The following is a 10,955-nucleotide window of genomic DNA, read 5'->3' as shown; positions in this document are numbered from 1 at the left end:
CTATGATAATGCATAGTGTGACAATATGGTCAATAACTGAAACTAGCCAATTCTGGTCTTAGTCTTTTGTTTAGACCATCTTTTAACCATTCCAGTATTATCCTTATTAAGCCCTTACTACAGGCTATTCACAAGTGGAGTTGGTCAAGCTTAGTTGAGGTCAAATTACACTGGCGGATCCAGGGGGGGGGCGGTAGGGGCGATCGCCCCCCCACTCGACTGACCCCCCCCCCAGGGGGGGGGCGGACGAACTTTAGTATAGGATTCACACAATTTGTATGCGAATTTATTACTTATGTTAAAAATATATACTAATTATTTATATTTCAACATATTTTTAGATTATTTCGCCCCCCCCTCTAGTATGTTGGCCGATTTGGTGGAGTCGGGAAGGGGCGATGGTATCAATTCTGCCCCCCCCCTACACTTTCGAGTGGGGGGGGCGGTCCAATTTATTGGTAGAAATCACAGCCTGCTAACAAATCAATTAAATATCTATATCTTTGTAACTTGTTATTGATATTTTAACCGATCTTTATATTATGTCGTTCCCTGTTTGCCGATTGGTGTGTGGGGGGGGGGGGGACAAATATCTCTTCTGCCCTTCCCACCTAAACCCTTTGAGTGGGGGGGGGGCGGTCCGTTTTTATGGAGAAATCATAGTTTGTGAACAAAATTAGTTGAATTAATATATAAATTTTATATTATGTCGCTCCCTTTCTGGTATTTTGGCCGATTCGGTGGGGTGAGGGGGGGGGGAGATTGCATGTACTGCCCTCCCCACTCTAGCTCTCTGAGTGCTGGGGGGGCGGTCCTATTTTTGTGGAGAATCATAGTTTGTGAATAAAATTAGTTGAATATCTATATAATATAAACTACGTATTGATATGTGACCCATTGTAAATATGTCGTACCACATTCTAATCTCTAATTGTATCATTAGTAGCCTAAATTTAAATGAAAAAGGGTTGTACTAGGTGGGAGGGGCGATACATGCAATCGCATTTCCCCCATCGGACAAATCAATACTTTTTCTTTTTGTATTATAGTTAAGAAATTACAAAATTAAAAAAATATGTCACTAATATAATTTATATAAACTATAAATTAAATTCTTATATCGAGTCGCCCCACCCATATTCTTTAATGCCAAATGCAATCTTTAGCAGAAATTAGTAAAGGAGCGAGGATTAATCGTTTTCACTCTACCGCCATTCCCATTTCCAGACAGAGTTTTTGTAATTTCACATGAAGTTATCATAAGTATTTTAAGAAAGACTTTGCATTGGAAAAGTTAGAATTCAAACGAAATTTTTCAGTATAAGAGTCATGATTGAGATGAGTTCTAAACTCAAATAACGTTTTCATAGTCACCTTTTCCCAACCTTTACTCAATCTGATATTTTTCTAGCTAAATAAATTTGGAACTATAACTCACAATTTATACTAAAGTATCCTTGAATACTATTTATCGAATAAGTTTTTTTTCGGCGGCGATCCTCAAAGCAAAAATATAAATACGTGGGGTATCCTATCTTTTCAAGGAACAAATCGGTTTTATTTGCAATGTATTCAGGGACTATAAATTCATATTAGAATATTTTTCAAGTACAACATTATTCGAAAGGTCGTTTTTTAATAGTATGAATAATGAGCTTCAGGTCAGGAGAATGCGTTTCTGCAGAGAAGAATGCAAGAAAACGCTTTTGGCGTCGGGGCTTCGCCCCGAACTTCATTTATGGGTAATGAGTTGTAGATGTCAGGAGAATGCGTTTCTGCAAGGAAGAATGCAAGAAAACGCCTTTGGCGTCGGGGCTTCGCCCCGTACTCCATTGATGAATAATGAGCTGTACTTGTCAGGAGAATGCGTTTCTGCAGTGAAAAAAGCAAGAAAACGCTTATGGCGTCGGGGCTTCGCCCCGAACTTCACCAGAGAACCTTATAGCGCTGCCCCAGTTGTTTTGTTTTTCGCCGAAGGTTGAGAAATGCTGCTTTTTTTATTCTCATATTTATATATATATATATATACATATATATGTGTGTGTGTGTGTGTGTGTGTATGTGTGCGTGTGTGTGTGTGTGCGCGCGCGCGCACTGTATGCACGTTTATGTGTAGGGTTAGGGTTTACTGGGCGTTAGGGTTAGGGTTTGGAAAAAAATCGCCCCCCCCACTCCAAAGTTCTGGATCCGCTAGTGGGTCAAAATGACCAGAAATTTGCCCCCCCCCCCCCCTCAGTTTGTTGGAAAATGATGAAAAAAAAAGTTCCATGTTTAATTTTAATTTTACTTTTTAATTTCTCGAAAATCTATTGGGATTTTTTGTTTGGTTTGAATTGCTTCAACTTGTTATTACCATTGGTAGACAAAAAACTAGGGAGCATCTCCACTGACGTCAGCCTATATTTACTCTGGTCAATTATTTGTCTCCCATTGGACTTCAGGCCAGCTATTGGTCAACTTATCCTTTGACAGGATGCTGGGATATGAAATTTTGAAATTAAAACTTAAGAGGTAAAAGAATGGAATGCTGTTAAAAAAGGAAAAAGGGGGAGAGGGGAAATCCGATTAGAGAGAAAATGATAACGTATTGAAGAAATGAGTTTAAACGACGACTAGAGTTCGTTTACACGACACATTGACCAGGACATAACACACTTCAAATAAATTAACAAATGTCGCACGAGAGTAGACATATATTTATGCTCAATCTGGTCACATTTGCTCAACGACCTATATGGCGCGTGAAGGTTCTCTCGCTTTTAAAACGATAATATGCCTAAATATTTGCATTTTTTATAGGTCAGTGTATTTATTACACAATACCAGAGCTCTAAGTGAGACGATGGTTTGATATTCGGCACATCGGCACGATGGAAAAACGAATGGAGTACAAGACAAACTAAATGAGGATCAAAAGTGTCTTGGTAGGGACTTGAGGTGTGATTCTTTGCATTCGAAAGTATACTTTTTTTTGGTCCACTTCAAATAATTTAATGAACGTTTCATTTCTTTTGAGGCCTCTAGCCCCTAACCTTACAAAATAACCAAATAAATAATTAATTGTTGAGACTTTGTCATGACAATTATGTTGAGAACCATTGCTTTTAGGTTATTCTGATCTCCAAGTGTAAATAAGTTACGATGACAATAAAGTTCATTGACATTGCTCACATGGCAATGTATTATTTATTGAAGTGGATTTATTGATTTTAATATCTTTTTTTTTTATTTCTGTCTATAATAATATTTACGGACATTTGAATTTAAAGGTTGTAATAAATAGGACCTGCAATCTGTACACCTTTCAACACAGAGAATCAAGCATGAACTTTTGCAGTCAATTTCATTTCAAGTTAGCCGAGGCGTAAATATTTCAGTTCACATTTTTCAACAAGCTTGAACTACTTGGAGGCTGGGGATGTTAGAACTACTTGGAGGCTGGGGATGTTATAACTACTTGGAGGCTGGGGATGTTATAACTACTTGGAGGCTGGGGATGTTAGAACTACTTGGAGGCTGGGGATGTTAGAACTACTTGGAGGCTGGGGATGTTAGAACTACTTGGAGGCTGGGGATGTTAGAACTACTTGGAGGCTGGGGATGTTAGAACTACTTGGAGGCTGGGGATGTTAGAACTACTTGGAGGCTGGGGATGTTAGAACTACTTGGAGGCGTTCTCCTACTGGGGATGTTAGAACTACTTGGAGGCTGGGGATGTTAGAACTACTTGGAGGAATTCTCCTACTGGGGATGTTAGAACTACTTGGAGGCGTTCTCCTACATATTGATGTTAGAACTACTTGGAGGCGTTCTCCTACTGGGGATGTTAGAACTACTTGGAGGCGTTCTCCTACTGGGGATGTAAGAACTACTTGGAGGCGTTCTCCTACTGGGGATGTTAGAACTACTTGGAGGCGTTCTCCTACTGGGGATGTTAGAACTACTTGGAGGCGTTCTCCTACATATTGATGTTAGAACTACTTGGAGGCGTTCTCTTACTGGGGATGTTAGAACTATTTGGAGGTGTTGTCCTACTGGGGATGTTAGAACTATTTGGAGGTGTTGTCCTACTGGGGATGTAAAAACTACTTGGAGGCGTTCTCCTACATATTGATGTTAGAACTACTTGGAGGCGTTCTCCTACATATTGATGTTGGAACTACTTGGAGGTGTTCTCCTACTGGGGATGTTAGAACTACTTGGAGGCGTTCTCCTACATATTGATGTTAGAACTACTTGGAGGTGTTCTCCTACTGGGGATGTTAGAACTACTTGGAGGCGTTCTCCTACATATTGATGTTAGAACTACTTGGAGGTGTTCTCCTACTGGGGATGTTAGAACTACTTGGAGGCTTTCTCCTACTGGGGATGTTAGAACTACTTGGAGGCGTTCTCCTACTGGGGATGTTAGAATTACTTGGAGGCTTTCTCCTACTGGGGATGTAAGAACAGTTATTGTACGCTTTTAAATGTTAATCATTATTATTTTGTACCGAGTAATAAATTCGTTGTCGATACTAAGCTAACATCATAAGGTTTAACTACAAAGGCAAGCATGTTTAGTTGATATTAAATATTTTTCTAATCTAAAATCTTACATTTTAATCTATTTAAATAACTAATAATAAAATGTCAGAAACAAAGAAACTTTAAAATAGAATCTTTTTGACGTTCAGTAACAGCTATAAACGAAGGGAGGCAATTAGCTATTTTAAGAAGTATTATAGTATTATGGTGCAACAAAATAAGAGTTTTATTGGGAAAATTTGAGTGGAAAGATGATGGGGTGACAGCTTGAACTTACCGCACCGGGTGACACCCACCCTAGATTCAGCTCTGAGAATGTCCAATGGTAGCGCAAAAGATAACATGATGCTAGAACAAATTACAAACCAAAAACTGCATTGGCGCACAGTCTTAACAACAAGCATTTCGTGGGAGAACAGTTAAACTGTCTGCGCCAAACAACGGTCAATTTAGGATTGGTTGAGGTGCTGGCAAGTTTGACCCAACAGTTTTCAACTAATTAAGAACGCCGAGGCCATTACTTCGGACATAGAATTCAAAACCAGCTTATGGAACAGAGCATCAGAAGTAAAAGGGAATATTATTGATAAAATCAATCAAAAATTTGATGTCCCTTCTATTGCGTCATGTGGACGTATCAGATAGAGACGTTAAGGTGAAGAACACTTCATTGAATTTCTAGATGTTGAAAACGCAACAGGAAAGGTTTGTAAGAGGCTCTTCTCGCCGTGCTGGAGAACCTTGGTCTGGACATCGCCGATTGTCGTAGCATGGGATATGACAATGGTGCAAACATGAAGGGAAAGCACCAAGTAGTTATTCGCATTAACAGTCAAGCATTTTACACTCCGTGCGGCTGCTATAATCTGAAATTTGTTTTAAGAGACAAGGCTAAATGCAACTCTCAAGCAGTGACGTTTTTTGATCTCATACAGAGAATCTGTAAAAATTTTGCTGCGTCGTCAGAAAAATGAAAAATTTTGTAAGAAGCCGTTGCTTTCATAACAACTAAGTTACTGTCATAAACAATGTGGGATTGCCGCCTCGAAAAGTTATAAAGCGCTACGCTATCAAACGAAATAATTCAGAGAGGCGCTGTTGACTGTCGCTGACACGCAAATAATTCACTGGTGAAAAGTAAAGCGGAAAGTATAGCGAACTATGAACAAGGAAGCTTCGAGCTTATTCTCGGTTTAATCCTATGCTATGATATATAAATGGTTATGAATACTGTCAGCAAAACTTTGCAAATCAAAGGCCTTCTGCACTTTTTAGAAAGTACCGGAACATCGATTTCTCTGGTGCACTGATCACAGGAAAGGAAATTGCTTCCAAAATGAAAGACGATGTGAAATTCAAGGAACAAAGAGTCAGACAAAGAGTCAGACAAAGAGTAAGACAAAGAGTCAGACAAAAGAGTAAGACAAAGAGTCAGACAAAGAGTAAGACAATGAGTTAGACAAAGAGTCAGATAAAGAGTACGACAAAGAGTAAGACAAAGCGTAAGACAAAGAGTCAGACAAAGAGTCAGACAAAGAGTAAGACAAAGAGTCAGACAAAGAGTAAGACAATGAGTTAGACAAAGAGTCAGACAAAGCGTAAGACAAAGAGTCAGACAAAGCGTAAGACAAAGAGTCAGACAAAGAGTCAGACGCAAGAAATAAAAACAATTCAATGAAGAGACTGAAGACGAATCAACAATTTCGCCAACAACGTTTAGAGGCGCATGAGCCCGTTAGCGTGATGTGGTACGATACATATGGGGCCCCGCATATGACACTCGCCCAGGGCCCCGCGCACTGTTAGGGCCGCCTCTGACCAGATGATATGAAAAATTAATGTCAATTGATGCCAGATGGATAATATGTCATTGCAATAAACAGCAGAGGGAAAGTCAATGTCACAATTTATTCGTGCAGGACAGTAGAAGTGAACTCTAAAAGGAGGACATGTCCTTTATTTGTGGACGTCTAGTAAACCTAGTTAGTACGACACTAATAGTCACAGTTAGTGTACTGTAACTATACAAAGCAATGGAGTCCGATCGTACCAATGACAGCTAAATATTTTACCAGACACATTTATTGTATTGTCATAGCAGCCATAGCTACATATATGTTACCAGAGTAACCAGACACACATTTTTCCAGGGAGATGGTGAGAGTCCGACAAAATGTATGTACAAAACAGAGTTATCAATGTGTGTAAGATATATCAACAAATGTAAGTGTTTAGGTCAATGATAAGAAAAATGAAGTGAAATTTGAAATAACATCCACGAGTCAAAGCTGGACTTCCGTGTCAAAAATCAAACTCGGTCAACAGGTCGCAATAACTCGTAATTCTAGTAGGTTTATATTATCAATAAGAAAAAAAAAAGATGTGCCAACAAATATTATACTTTAAAAATCTGGGTAATCAGGCAAGGAGAAAGTCTCACAAAGGCAATGGTTAGGCAGCAATAAAATAAATTAAACAAATCATTATATATAATTTTTATTGATTTTCCAAAGTAGGCCCCTATTGCATAACTCAAGAAACGCCTCTATGTCATAAAATCGCTTTATTGATTTTTAAGTTTAAAAATATGTTTCTGGGTTAAATATTTTTCTAACAAGTAAATCTACAGCTAAGAAATATGTAACATTCACTAGCACAACTGTCAGAAGGAAACACCCACACACTTATCTTACAGATTACAGACGTTACTTCAATTGGGAGACATTTACGTCCTACTCATTTCATTTGTCAATCTAGTCATGCATGTAACTCTGCAAAGTGGTTGGTTTTCCTAGCTGATTTAGGCAACCCATTCCTTTCTCCAATGGAACTAGTGAAGAAGGAGATCTTGTACGAATTTCTTCTAGCGTATGGAATAAGAAATGTGCCTCTATCCTTGTGTCTTTCTGAGTATTTCACGAGGTTTTGTTTTTGTATTTGTAAGTTATGGTTTAGTGTATATATTATAGCTACTTTACTTTTTATTTTTCTGTCCTGAAGTTTAGTGTTTTTACAAAAGGTATTACTCTAATCAAATTAGAATATTCGTTTGTTATAAATCTCATTGCTCTATTTTTGTATTTGTTTCTTTCTCTTTTCTTGAGTTGCTATCTTGATCTCGTTTGTCCATTGTGCTGATCATCAACAACTTTTTTTCTTTCAAAAGAAAAATTCACAGGAGTACTGAACAACACATTTCCATGTGAACAGATTTGATTAAATACGGCAGTGGTTCACAAACTTCTTTGTCTTGTAGACCCTTGGAAGTCGTCATAGACCACTGGGGGTCTATATATAGACCACTTTGGGAATCACTGGAATACACTAATACCATTGTCTACTAAGGATTTTGTTAAATGATTCCAAGATACAGTAGGCCTCCTTCAGTTGTAAGACATGAGATCCTAGACATTAGCTATGGTCGGACCGTTGTCGCTCACACAGCAGTTGTTAGTCCAAAGGTATCCGATACAGTTCGAAATCAACAGTGTTGTAGGTCCAGCGACCGTCCAGCCAGGGTGTAGCCCTATTCACCATGGGGGTAGTTATTGGGGTTCAACACCCCCCCTCCCCAAAATGAAATCCCCCCTAAAAGGGGGTGGGTGGAATTTTGTGACTGATTTTTTGCTTTGATTTGCTTTAATTTAGGTGACATTTTAATATTGAACCATCACTTGCCTCAGTGCAGCCAAGGGGATTTTGAGTTTAAAATCCCTTTCCAGTGGGATTTACAATTACCCCCCCCCTTTATGTAAAACTAAAAAAATGCCAAAAAAACCCCCAAATTCCAAGCCAAGGGGGATTTTGATTTAAAAAATCCCTCCGAATTTTTTTTACGATAAGGCTAAAGCACACATCAGTCACCAGATTCTATAAACGTAATCAAGAGGGGTTTTGTGTTTAACCCTCCCCCAGAGGGCTTTAAGTTAAGACCCCATCCAGAGGGTTTTAAGTTTTAAACCCCCACTCCAGTGGGGTTCGAAGCTAAAAATCACCTCTTCAATATAAAAAAGCTTTAAGTTTAAAGCCCCTCCAGACTCCAGATGGTTTTGAGTTTCAAATCCCCCTACATAAAGTTGTGAGGTTGAAAACACCCTCTTCAATATTATTCTTAAGCAAACAACAGTCAACAAATTCTATGAGCATAACAGATAGTTTTCACAATATAGTTCCCTTTATATATAAAATCTAAAGCAAACTACAGTCATCAAATTTTCAAGAGAGGTTACACATTTCTACCAGTTGCTGGGCTCCATTAATAAAGTGTTGTGAACAGCATAGAAGTCATCTGCCAAAATTGAAAAAAGACTAAATGTGTCTCAACAAAGATGACTAAGACGGATTTCAGGAGTCATTTCGAGGAAATCCTATGCCGAACTGGGAGTCGAGCACTTAGTGAGGTTGTGACATAGCGTCGAATGAGGTTTGCGGGACATGTTCTCTGACAAACTGAATTTCACATACCAAGAGTTGCGATGACATGGAGGCCATGACGAGGAAAGCGGAAACAGGGAAATCCTAGTATAAATTGGCGCCACACTTTCATGGAGGACCTCAAAGTAGTGGGAAGAGGCTTCAGACATTGCCAGTGACAGATTTTTGTGGAGACAGCTTGCTGTCAAATGCGCCTAATGGCGCGGGAGAATCTAAGTCCTTAAGTCCTAAGTATGTAAGAATAGTAGATTAGGATTTTGAACAAAAGTTTTTTCAATAGCAGGATACTGCACTGTAGATACCTTTAGAATATGCATTTTTTTGTTTTAATACCGGAAATAGTGCCTGGCGGCGGGGTGGGAATTACGGCAGGGTGGGGATGAACCCCCACCCCAAATCCCCCCCCCCCTCCGGAAAAAAATCCTGGCTGAGCCCATGTTATTCACTATGTGCTACAAGCAGCCTAGGGTCACCAGCTCCTGATTTGTTCATCAGTGTTAACTCTCGAAGTCTTTCTCATGTTTGGGTTTAGCAACCAGGCAGCAGAAGTTTGGATTCAGAGTTTTCCTTTTACTATGTGGGTCCAAAGCTTTCTGGCTCAGGCGCTTGATACTCCCCTTTTCTCCTTTCATGTACGTGATAACAGTTCCGCCGGACCAAATATCTGAGTCACATGTGAAGGCCAGGGGTAGGACTTGTCAGGGGCTATTCGATACACATGCCATTGGTCTAACAATGGGACATCTTTCACATCGTTTATAACCCATTTTTCTTTGTGTTTTTATGCATCTCAATAGATCTACACTATTTATGAATGAGTTTGTGTGTTCAAACCAGAACATACGAGAAAGACTGGCGTCGATTGCTGGATAATATGACATTGCAATGAAAAAGGAAACAAAACAACAACGTAATTTTGACAATTTAGGTCAATGTTTGCCAGGCGGAGGATACAACCTCAAAAAGGAGAACTTTCTGGACGTCTTACACAGAATGCGCTGTAAACAACAATCTCTAAAGCTATTCAGTTGCTGTTCATAGAGATACAACCATAGAATAAGTTTTCGTTTAATTGGCATTAGGGTTGGTTTGGTCGATAAATTCTTCTTTCGAAAGAGCCAAATTGTGAAAATTACAGGGTTAAAGTTGATTCAAAGAGCGATAAAAAAAAACTTTAACTTTGTATTAGTATAGACATTTTTATGGAAATAATTAGGATTAAAATACCATTCAATGAACTTTCTCTGTCCACCTCTTTTTTCTTGGTACTGTTCCCCTTCAATAAAATAACAAGTTAAATAATATAAAAAGAATACTTTATAAAAATAATTACAAATATAAATGCTTTTACAAAGTGGTTAAAAAGTATAAAATTCAACCAGATATCTCTTTCTTTCTTACTCGACAACCTTGTAACTTACGATCAAGTGAATCTAGATGAGAAGTAGGCTATCACCCAAGTGAATCTAGATGAGAAGTAGGCTAACACCCAAGTGAATCTAGATGAGAAGTAGGCTAACACCCAAGCGAATCTAGATGAGAAGTAGGCTAACACCCAAGTGAATCTAGATGAGAAGTAGGCTAACACCCAAGTGAATCTAGATGAGAAGTAGGCTAACACCCAAGTGAATCTAGATGAGAAGTAGGCTAACACCCAAGTGAATCTAGATGAGAAGTAGGCTAACACCCAAGTGAATCTAGATGAGAAGTAGGCTAACACCCACCATGAACTACAATGTTTGGATCCACAGATCGTTCGTTAACTCTGCGTAGTTAATATTCTTCTCAAGATTTGATTTCAGTAGTCAGCGAAATGTTTTAAACCTTTCCTCTCGATAACCAACGAATGCAGCGGTCCATCGACATGCTACAGAGAGCTAAGAACATCAGCTACAAATGAGTTGATCATCTGAATCCCCAATTCTGTGTCTTTGCTCATTTCTTCAGGACATGCATGCGCGAATAGAACTTGGTGATGAATACATTGGTTAGCA

Source organism: Biomphalaria glabrata, chromosome 7 (assembly GCF_947242115.1).
Source record: "Biomphalaria glabrata chromosome 7, xgBioGlab47.1, whole genome shotgun sequence".
NCBI classification, from domain to species: domain Eukaryota; kingdom Metazoa; phylum Mollusca; class Gastropoda; family Planorbidae; genus Biomphalaria; species Biomphalaria glabrata.
This window is presented reverse-complemented; position numbering follows the sequence as displayed.